Here is an 11,195-nt window from a genome sequence, read left to right as displayed (position 1 = left end):
GTTGTGTTCTCGCTACAATGCCATCCACTGTCAAATGAGTTCCTTTTGGTCTATACTTCATCAATATATCGTGGAATACCTCCTGACCTCCAGCATGACAAAATTGGCTGAGATGCTCTAGATCTTCTTGAAGCTTTTGATCCAAAATGACACTTTCCATCTGTCTGTAGGGCACACCCTCTATGCTCAGCCAAGCTTTACTTTTTCCCTCATTCTCTGTTATAGGCGGATGGTCGCATGCGTGAAATAGTGTCCCATCATCCCACTGATGCACATTCACAATATGGCGTAGAAGTGAATTCCATCTCTCACGTAACATACCAACACTGCCCTTACAAAGGGAACTGCAGGCCCACAGATGATTTACAACAGATTTTGTCCATAGTGCTAAAACTTCGCAGGACTTCTTTTTTGATATTGTTGTCAATTTTTTTGTTAAACTTTTGCAATAATGCCATATATCAAATTCATGATGAATTTTTTTGTATTCTTCACGCATGATTTTTTGAATTCCAGTATGTCTGTCTGTGGCAATGATACCAATCTTCAGTTTATGATTTAAAAGATTATTCATGCACCTTCTGAAGGCTTTTGTTTCCATAGCAACCAATGATGTTTTCTCAGATACCTGAACTGTCTGGCATTCGATGATTTTGTTGGCTTTTTCCTCCAACAAGCTATACGTGTAATATTTTGGAGAAATCCCAGGGCTATCGCAATGACCATCCCCAGATAAGCATAATGCTTTTCCCTTCAGAGAGATTATGTTGGCCTGCTGTTCTTTTTTGTAGTATAAATCAACTACAGGAAATAGGAATTTTTTTTGATTAATCAAGTGTGCTGATTTTGAAATGAAAGGCATTCCAAGTATTTTGAACATCTCTGCGACGTTTGCATAGTTTCCCCCGCTGAACAATATGGATGCACTGCTTAAAACATTGCCAGCAGCTTGTGCCCCAATCATCGGTTGGCTTCTCCATAATTCACTCTGATGATAATTTGCACATGTACCGTAGACGATAAGTACAGTTCCATTAATTTCTTTGTGACGTTGGATGATTGGTGCATCACATGAGTCCAGATGAGCACACCGAGTTAAATTTCTTAGTAAGCCATCAAGGCAGGTCTCAAAAACAAGAAATTTTTTTTCTGCCACTATATCTTCTGGAGAAGCTTCTCTAACAAAGGGCAGTTCATCTACATCAGTCTCAACTTCTACAGTAAAATCCGAATAGGTGGGAGAATCCTCTTCACATTCAGATGATTCAAACAACGCATCTAAATCTGATTCACTTTCTTCTATCACTTTATTTCTTCCTTTAAGAACACGCGATAACCCTAATTTAGACGAGGTCCGAATGCCACGTTTAAGAGGTCGTTTGTGAAGGCTTTTCTTAGAAGCCACAGTTGTTTTTTTCTTTTTTTGCTTAGTTGGCTTTGAGTGTTCAGATGTAGCAGGAAACTCTACTTTCTGAGCCAAGACATCAGTATGCTCTAACAGATCTTCAAATAGACCAGTCCATGTACCAACATCCTTCATAATTATCAATCTATCGGTTGAGGTCTTACAATTTCTTTTACCACGGAAAAAGGATGTCTGTGTTGAAACTGAACGCCTCCCGTAATTAAGTGTAAATGTCGATTTGTCGGATGTTTTTGGTGTTTCTGTATTTGTTCCCTCAGAGACACAGGTGTTAAATGTGAATGGACTACTTTCATCAGTGTAGTCATGGTCCATAAAGCGCTTACGTGGTGGTGGTATTACTAAGCCAGCAGTTGCTTTTGCCTGAGCAAGACAGTTTTCAAATGAGGTTGACGGCTGAATTTCGGATCCGTTAGAAGACTGAGATGAAGTGGATACTTCTGTGCAATCTGGTACTTTAGGTGAATTAATCACACGGGAAAAAATGGAAGGTATGCTGTCAGGCTTCAGGCACTGTCTGACACCCACAAGATGGTATGACTCTGAAGTAAAGTGTTCTGAGCAAACTCTAAAGGCGTTTCTTGTCTTTGGATTCCTGATACGTTGCACGGTCTCCTCTACGTCTCCAAAATCTAGTCCGATAGCTTCTAGCCATGATTTGATACGATCCTCACTTATCGGGAATAGGTGAAGCGTGAACTCCTCACTAGTCTTGCCCTTGCGGTGTCTATTTTTGCAACGGGGCACAATGCACTTTGGCATGTTGAATATCTGTAACGAAAATAAAATACCAATACAAAGATGTTATTTGTATGCTTTTACATTACTGGTGTGTGTGAATGTGAGATGTGAATAGTGTGTACAGAAAAAAATTAAACATTAAGTTCACCCCCTGAAAGAAATTAACTTCAAAACATCAGAAAATCTAAATTTAGGTATTTCCATGACACCTAGTATAAAAAGTACTTTGTTAAATCAATCTAAAGTAATAACATGTAACCAAACGAAATATATATGCAAATGTGAGAAGTGAGAAATGTGAAGAGACAAAAAAACAAAAACTTACCAAAATAAAGTTGATCCCCTGAAAGAAATTAACTTCAGAATTCCATCAGCAAGGAAAATCTTCCCAAGCCCCTGGAAAGCATGCAGAAATAAAGGTCAAGTTTATGAAAACCCACAACATCCATGCTTTATGTGGATTATGGTGTTTTGAACAAAATAAAGTAATAAAAGTATATAGTGTGCATAAATGAGACCTGAAAGTTAACGACAAAGTGTATTCTACAAAGGTAATCTTTATAAGTCCCTTCCAATAAAGAAGTTGAGTTTGTTTTTTTTTAAACTTATATATTATTTTTATTATTTACTGTTTCATATAGCTCCATCATATTCCATAACGCTGTACAATGGGTAGATATATGCATTTAATAAGCATTTTAAAAGTGTTAAAATGTGTCCAGTTAAAGGCACAGTGGAATCAGATCCTTTCTTCTGGGCCACAGTACCTGAAGGGAAATGTGACCCCTTTCTTCCCTTCCTGGACAAAAAGCATGCAGGAGGACAGGATCTTTTTGGCCCTTGCCTGCAAGGGGAAGATGACTAAAAATATCATTGGAGGGAGGGGGTCACCTAACTCAAGGCTCTTTATGTGACCCCACTCGGTGTCTCATGGCACCCGCTTTCCTGCGTCCCCGCAATAAAAAGCACAGGGCGGCAGATTCATGATGGCAGAAGATAAGCAGAACATCTCCACAAGGTGAGGTGTATACTATAGTGTCAGAATCAGTGTGTATATGTATAGTGCTGGAGTCAGTCTGTGAGTATATGTGTGCATAGCGTTAGAGTGACTCTCTTTATTTATGTAGTGGTGTTAGCCTGCGCACAGTGTAGAATGTTAGTGTTTGTGAGCATAAGATGTTAGAGTGTGCGAGTGTGAGAATAAGTTAAACATATAAGCGTGGGCCTTTATTATGTACATTTGTCATGAAGGTGGTTTTAAATATAAAAAGCTTACATTACTGGGGGAAACGACACGGAGGAACAGACACGGCGACAGAAACACAGCCGACTAGCGCTTGCGGACCCTTTTAAAACGGTGTTCCCACAGGCTGCTTCCTGAAATGGTCATTGGGTGGGTGCAATTCCAAGCATTAGACGTGCAAACGCGAACACTTCTCTCGCCTGGTACCCGGGCTGAGGGCTCATGAAAATATTTACAGAGGATTACCTTAGCAGAAAAACACAAGCGCAGGGGAGCTTCCACATTTAAACCGTGGGCGTGGACCTTTAAACATGATAAACCTCGCTGTCCTGAAACATCTTCGTTATAGATACATATAAATGTCACCATAACATAAACCGACTAACCATGGTTAACCCGTTGTGTAGGGGTTATGCAGGGCAAGCACCAAAACCCCCCACATTCTGTAGCTCTGAAAGTGTTAACTATGGGGCATCCCGCTGACCCACATCTGAAGCATAACAAGCACGCAGTGCCTGCACTTCTGTTTGTTCGGGTAAAGTCACGTGTCTTAAAAACACATTGTTGTAAAATATCTTTGCACTGCCATAAATGCGCTGCGCCACATGTCCTCTAAATATAACAGCTTCAGCGACTTACTGCATTAGATCTCATGGAGCATGTTGCACTTTGTGAATGCGCTCGCTGTACTACAAACACCACAGCTTTCAACACAGACAGGAACGGGAAGCGCTTCCTTTCATGCATGGCTTCCCGCGTGTTCTAAACACTAGAGAGGCAATCCAAACATAAGTATGTGTCTCTATTCGCAGAGCCATTTTAGTGGATCCACCGGAACGAATACAATTGAATGCCGGTTATTGAGGAAAAAAAAGCGTTACTTCGCATTAAATAAGCACTGTCTGTATAATTACTAAATAGTAAACGGAAATTGTTTTCTAGACTCTATGTGTTATCAAAAGAGTCACTGCGGAGATAACTACCTGAAGTCCAAAACCTATTGGGACAAAGAGTTCAATCAAATAGTTCCCAGGCATGATAATGAAGGTCCAATCCTAAAAAAGCTTCTGTTTCAAGAGAAGTTTGACTGGACCCCTGTGATGTATAGATTTCATTTGTTCAGTTATACATTATACAGGGCCAGATTAGCCCTTGCTGGAGACACCTGCCAGTGTCGGCCCTTTATAATGAATAGTAAAATGAGTTAAAACCACAAGTCACCTACCAGCTCTCCCTTTAGAGGACAGACCCCAACTTATGAAGAGACGACCACCATTTGCCGCTCCTTTTAAGGATGTGTAACTTGGTGGTGTATACCTTTCGGCGGGGTAATGCACCATGTGAAATGTGTATATGGCTTAATGTCAAACAGCGCTTTGTCGCTATTATCTGGCATATATTGGCTTTTTGGCTATTTCTTTTCAGCCCTGGCAAATGTATTTGTAGAAATGAAAAAAAGGATAACATTTATTTTTTAAAAGAGGTAAGAAACGTCTCATTAGCCCATATATCGTTTTCATAACTTTGTGTTGATTGGTGTAAAAATGTATATATAGTGCCAATTCTTACATGTTAATTTATTTTCCTATGCATATGCCCTGTGGCAACACACCAGGAAAGATAGTGCCTCTGTCCTCAGCATGGAAAATTAAAACATATAAGAGGTACTCTTAAATCTTCTATTTTATAAGTCAGTAACAAAAATAGACCATTGATACGTGCAATCTGTTTGACAGGATTCGTGTGGGATATACCATATAACAAACAGTAGACCAGTTTGCATAGGGTGACCACATAGACTATGTTTTTCAGGACACATTGTCCAAAAATCGGCAACAGGAAGTAAAGAGTTCGTGGTTGGACTACGCAGGACTTGTGGTTGGACATAGCCAGGTCAGCAGCTTTCAAGGTCATGCAACCCAGGGCCCATGAGCAAATGTAGCCAAATTATTTTATTCCACATTGAGCACCTTGTACTTATGTGAATTTTTAAATGGACAATTAAATATCAAGTTGTTCACTATGAATAAAGTCCAACCTCAATGAGTGTCTCCTATATTAACAGGTTGGCAGGTCCTGTATAATGCATAAAATAAAAATCAGTGAGTTTTCTTCAATCCCCTCACCCACTGAATTATGCAGAACCAACTGAGCCCTTGTTGTTTTAGAGACTTGCCAGTGTTGACCCTTCATACTGAATAGTGAAGGGATGTTTAAATGTTTTTACTGAGAGATATCATACAGTACATGGGTGACACGTCAAGCTTCTGATATCAGATCAGCTGTACACACAGGACAATCACAAATAAGGGTGAAGAGGAAGTACACCGCACAGATTCATAGAAGAACCCACCTGACACAAGGAATATGTGGAATATATTATTCTATTTAACTACCTTACTCTGATGGTTCTTTGCATCTAATCACACATGGTAGTCTACCAGGTCATTGAAGGGCAATCAATGCTTAAGGCAGCCTTAGCAGCATACCATATGTCCCATGTGTCCTGGCTTTTTTGAAACAGTCCCGATTTGGGAGCACTGTTGTAGCTACCCCAAAACTCTGCTTGGATTGTGCAGAGACAATGATGTAAACATACGTACACTAAAGTCTGCGTCAGTAAGCTAAGGACATGCCTATTCCTTTAAGCACAGGTGACTACTTCTCTAAGCTAAATATTTATTAAGAGTGATGCATTTATAAATATGCAGTCATTTTTTCCCAACATGTATTCTCACTTATTTGAGGGTTACAAGTCAGAAAGTACGTGTTTGTCAAAAGAAACCGTGTTATAAAATAATCAAGAAACTGATGTACACTAAAGGTTATATGTTTTGCAAAATGGTATCTAAACGCAATCACTTTGTTTATTTGTATCCAATTATGTTGCTCATACTATAGTGTGTAAAAATGTTTAGAAATTCATGCAGAACTTTTGTACATCATTGACAACTAATGTGATTGCTTGTCTTGTAACACTGCATGGCATAAAACAACCTGATGAAAAGCCAGGATAATGTTATGCTGTCATTTATGGAGATTGACAGTGTCAGGGCCTTACAGCTGATCACTGGTTCATCCACTCCATGACAGCTCCACAGGGTACACTTTGATTTCCTGAACCGCTTCTGGGTCCCAAGTGTGAATTTCTATGGTGACTCTGTGTGCTGCTGTATGCACAGCTTGGTGTCCTAATGTCATTGTAGCTTCAGCTCTCTCTTGACCTGACTACTTCCTCGCCAGTGTAGTGAGTGGTTTTAGTGAACTGTATTGTGAACTCATTGTGTGTTTCTCCAGAAGTTGACCTTGGCTTGTTCTTTGACTTTGTATGTACTCAGCTTGCCTTCTGTTCTTCGAGTTAAGGCTTCTCTTTAGGTTTTGTCAGCGTCAAGAGAAGCTGCTAAGTCCTTGAGGTCAAAGTACCTGGAGGCTCAAGAAAATGACTCCGTCTCTAGATGTCTCATACCAAGGGCCCTACTGTTGACATAGTGTGTATTCCAAAAGTAGCATCTTAGATTGTTGCTTGCTTAAACTAGAACTAACTAAACAATATGCTTATGTTTCAGTTATCTGAAACCTTTTTTTCTCTTACTACTTTCAGTTCCTGCTCCTATAACTTACTTTCCTGGCCTGAATCCGGGCCGGATGGCCGGCAGACGGATATTCAACGCAGCCGCTTAGTTTGCGGCTGGATTGAATGCGGCCGTCGTGCGGGATTTGAAGCCACGCCCACCATCTTCCGCACCGGAAGGACAGGACACAGAAGAAAGGAAGAACGAAGAGGAGGAGGAAAAGTGACAGTGACAGAAGAAAGGTAGGACAAGATTCAGGGAGAGTGGATAGTGTGTGAGAGTGATGGGTGTTATGTTGAATGTTTGTGAATGAGGGTTTCAGATAGCATGGATGTGTAAGTGTTGGGTGATAGCATGGCATAGGGAGGCTGTAATCACATTCCTTTCATGCCCAGATTCCAGCATATACTGGCTGCCTAGGCATGATAGGAGTGTGATTGCTGTTATCAATTTTTTTTTTTGGTCCAACTTTGGTGTGTTAACAACACTTTTATTGGACAGAATAATTATATATATATATATATATATATATATATATATATATATATATTAGGGCTGAAACAACGAATCGATAAAATCGATAATAATCGATAACGGAAATCGTTGTCGACGATTTCCGTTATCGATTAATCGAGTGATCGATTCGTTGTTGGAGCACTCGGCTCCTTTTACTTACCTCCGCGAGCGTTCCCCGCTTCCGCTGCACTCTCCGCCTTCTTTTTGTTGCGTGTGGCTCCGTTCGCACAGAGACTGGGTGCAGGGCAGAGTGGGTGCAGGGTGTGAGTGTGGGTGCAGGGCAGAGTGGGTGCAGGGTGTGAGTGTGGGGGCAGGGCAGAATGTGGGGGCAGGGCTGGGTGCAGGGCAGAGTTGGAGACTGGGTGCAGGAGCACAGTGCAAAGTGCTGGGTGCAAAGTGCCAGGGCTGGGTGCAAAGTGCCAGGGCTGGGTGCAAAGTGCCAGGGTGCAAAGTTCTGGGTGCAAAGTGCCAGGGCTGGGGCAAAGTGCTGGGTGCAAAGTGCTGGGTGCAAAGTGCCAGGGCTGGGTGCAAAGTGCCAGGGCTGGGTGCAAAGTGCCAGGGCTGGGTGCAAAGTTCTGGGTGCAAAGTGCCAGGGCTGGGTGCAAAGTGCTGGGTGCAAAGTGCTGGGTGCAAAGTGCCAGGGCTGGGGCAAAGTGCTGGGTGCAAAGTGCCAGGGCTGGGTGCAAAGTGCCGGGTGCAAAGTGCTGGGTGCAAAGTGCCAGGGGTGGGGCAAAGTGCTGGGTGCAAAGTGCCAGGGCTGGGTGCAAAGTGCTGGGTGCAAAGTGCTGGGTGCAAAGTGCCAGGGCTGGGGCAAAGTTTCTTGAACAGTAATAGTCCACCTCTTTTCAGAATGTTTGGGGTTATTTTGTTTCATAAATATTGTGTTTGGGTTTTTGTACTTTGAACATATTGTTTTTTTATTACATCATAACAAAATAAGAATGTTAATGTAAATTTTAAGTTGTTTTTTAACATCCAGTTCATTACATTTTAAATAAACAAAACATTTGCATATAGTTTTTTTTTTATCCGATTAATCGATTAATCGAAAAAATAATCGGCCAACTAATCGATTATTAAAATAATCGTTAGTTGCAGCCCTAATATATATATATATATATATATATATATATATATATTGAAAACAGCAATCACACTCCTATCATCCTATCATTAGTCAGTCAGCACATGCTAGAACCTGGGCATGATAGGATTGTGATTGCTGTTAATTATATATATATATATATATATATATATAAATTAATTAATATTGTTGTTGATTTTTTTTTAGTTTAATTTTGGTGAGTTACTTTTAATAAAGTATTTTAAAGTTTTTGGGGTGTTTTTTTTTGGTTTTGGCCAAGTGAATGCTGAATTTTCAGTTTAGGTCCAGAATTTTTATTTCGGTGCATCCCTACTATATACTAAGCCAGTCACTGACTTGGTAGGCCTACACCACATCAATGTTTGGCTTAGTATATAGTGATAGGGGTTGTAGTGCAGTATTGTCAGTGTCTGGCTCAATGTATAGTGATACATTATATAGTTGACGTCAATGTGTGCCTCAGTATATAATAGTTATGCTGTACCCCTGTCAATGTTTGCCTAACCATAGAAACTATGTAGTTTTAAAGTGTGTGTGGGGCGGTGCCACATACAGTATATGCCACAGGTGCCAAATACTCTCGGTACGCCCCTGCATCACGCGGCAGTCAGGCCCAATGGCTGTGCCTCAGCTCTTTATCCCACGTCTTAAAAGGGGTGGGATGAAGAGCTGAGGCACAGCCATTGGGCGGTGCGGTGCGTGCACGCCGGCCGCTTTGATTTCATTAAGCGCCGGTCGAGTGACTGCCGCACGACAGCCGCTTTCAATGTCGCTCGCAGCCGCTTTGGTGGCGCAATGGGCCAGTTGACTAGACTTGCCCCCCAGGCCTTGGGCTGCCAGCCCTCCCCTGCCTGGGTTTCATTTTTTTTTATCTTTTTTTTCATTTAGAGTAACATTACACCAAGCTTAAATATCGGTCACAAGGGCTGTCACGTATTGTGTAAAACAAAAAAAAGAAAGAAATATATATACCACCTTACACTCTATGAGTAACCGTTAACAATAGAATGCCTCAGTCTCAATCACCCGACACTGACTAATTAAAGTCTAAGAGGGGACAGACTTAATTAGCATTGCTATAAACAATAAGCTATGTGTTATGTTTGAGCAGGGCAAGTCATTCAAAATATCATATGACTGGCAACAATGGAAGCTTCAAGTCTGCAGATAAAGGAGGTTTATCGGAGCAGTATTTGTCAATGCAATGCACATTCCTGCCTACAGCACTGTATTTTATGCTCAATGATTTTCCCTTAAAGATAAATAAGGATACATATAAATATTATGTGTTGTATCACAGTATCTGCAAATATATATATATATATATATATGTTTCTATGCTTATGTGGGAGGGGGGTCTGGTAACTTATGACCCACAATGCAAGTGGCCCAGTATTGCAGTGGTGTTTAAAATACATTTGGAAGACAGCAAATGATTTTAACCCAAATCTGCATGTGGGCTGGCAGGGGTTAATAGGTTTTAGGCTACACTTTCACTTAGTGGATGAATTCGTGAATGTGATTTAGTTTATTGACCAAATCAAAATACCGTATTTGCTTGATTATAAGACAAGTTTTTTTTCAGAGCAAATGCTCTAAAAAATACCCCTTCTCTTACATTCGAGGTCATCTTATAATCAGACCTCAAATAGAGGTCTCACTACAAGACTAAGATCAAGATACCCCGCAGCGCTGCAGGTGACCTGGATCCTCCTCTCTGGCAGCCGGTGGACATCTGTACGATGTGCGCAGACAACCTCTGCTGCTACCCGACACTTCCGCTGGGGCTTCTATGACGATGCACCGGCATGACATGCTCAGTCATAGTATCCCCTGGCAGAAGTCCAGGGTAGCAGTGGAGGTTGACGTCCACCGGCTGCCCCCACTCGACACAGGGAGTCTGGTGCATGGGGGACAAGTCTAGGGATGCATAGGTAAGTCAAGCGGGGGGGCATATAGGGGGGTAAAAGGCATATCAGTGGGGCAGATTGGCAAATAGGGGGGAATAAGGCATATCTGGGGCAGAGTGGCATATCTGGGGGACAGAGTGGCATATATGGGTATAAGGCATATCTTGGGTGCAGAGTAGCAAGCAGCTTGGCAAATAAAAGGAAATAAAAACAAATGCATTTTTCTCAATCATAGTTTTTATTAACCCCTTAAGGACAATGGGCGGTCCCTAAACCCATTGAAAACAATGCATTTTGAGCCCGTACATGTACGGAATTTGTCATTAAGGGGTTAAATAAGAAATAATAGTTTACATGTGAATTAATATTTACTAGTAAAACTTTTTTCTTATATGGTGGTCTTATATTAGGGCTTTTTCTTTTTTCTAAATTAAATTTCCAATTTCGGGGGGTCATCTTATAAACAAGGTCGTCTTATAATCAAGCAAAATACGGCACATGCAAAAACCCCACAAAAACAGAAATGAAACAGATTATCCTTAACACTGGCAGACCTTTAAAGCTGTGTGCTGCTTCACAGCAGGAGACTGACTGCAGGGCTGAATGCCAGGTACCATATGCTGATCTTTCCAATTACTTAAGAGCTAAATTTTATACCTTTAGTGATACATAAAAGTCTATGTAA

The sequence above is a fragment of the Sceloporus occidentalis genome, unplaced genomic scaffold (assembly GCF_023333645.1).
Source record: "Sceloporus occidentalis isolate IW3139 unplaced genomic scaffold, rSceOcc1.0.p SCAF_149, whole genome shotgun sequence".
NCBI classification, from domain to species: Eukaryota; Metazoa; Chordata; class Lepidosauria; order Squamata; family Phrynosomatidae; genus Sceloporus; species Sceloporus occidentalis.
The sequence above is the reverse complement of the archived record's forward strand: the minus strand, read 5'-3'. Positions refer to the sequence as shown.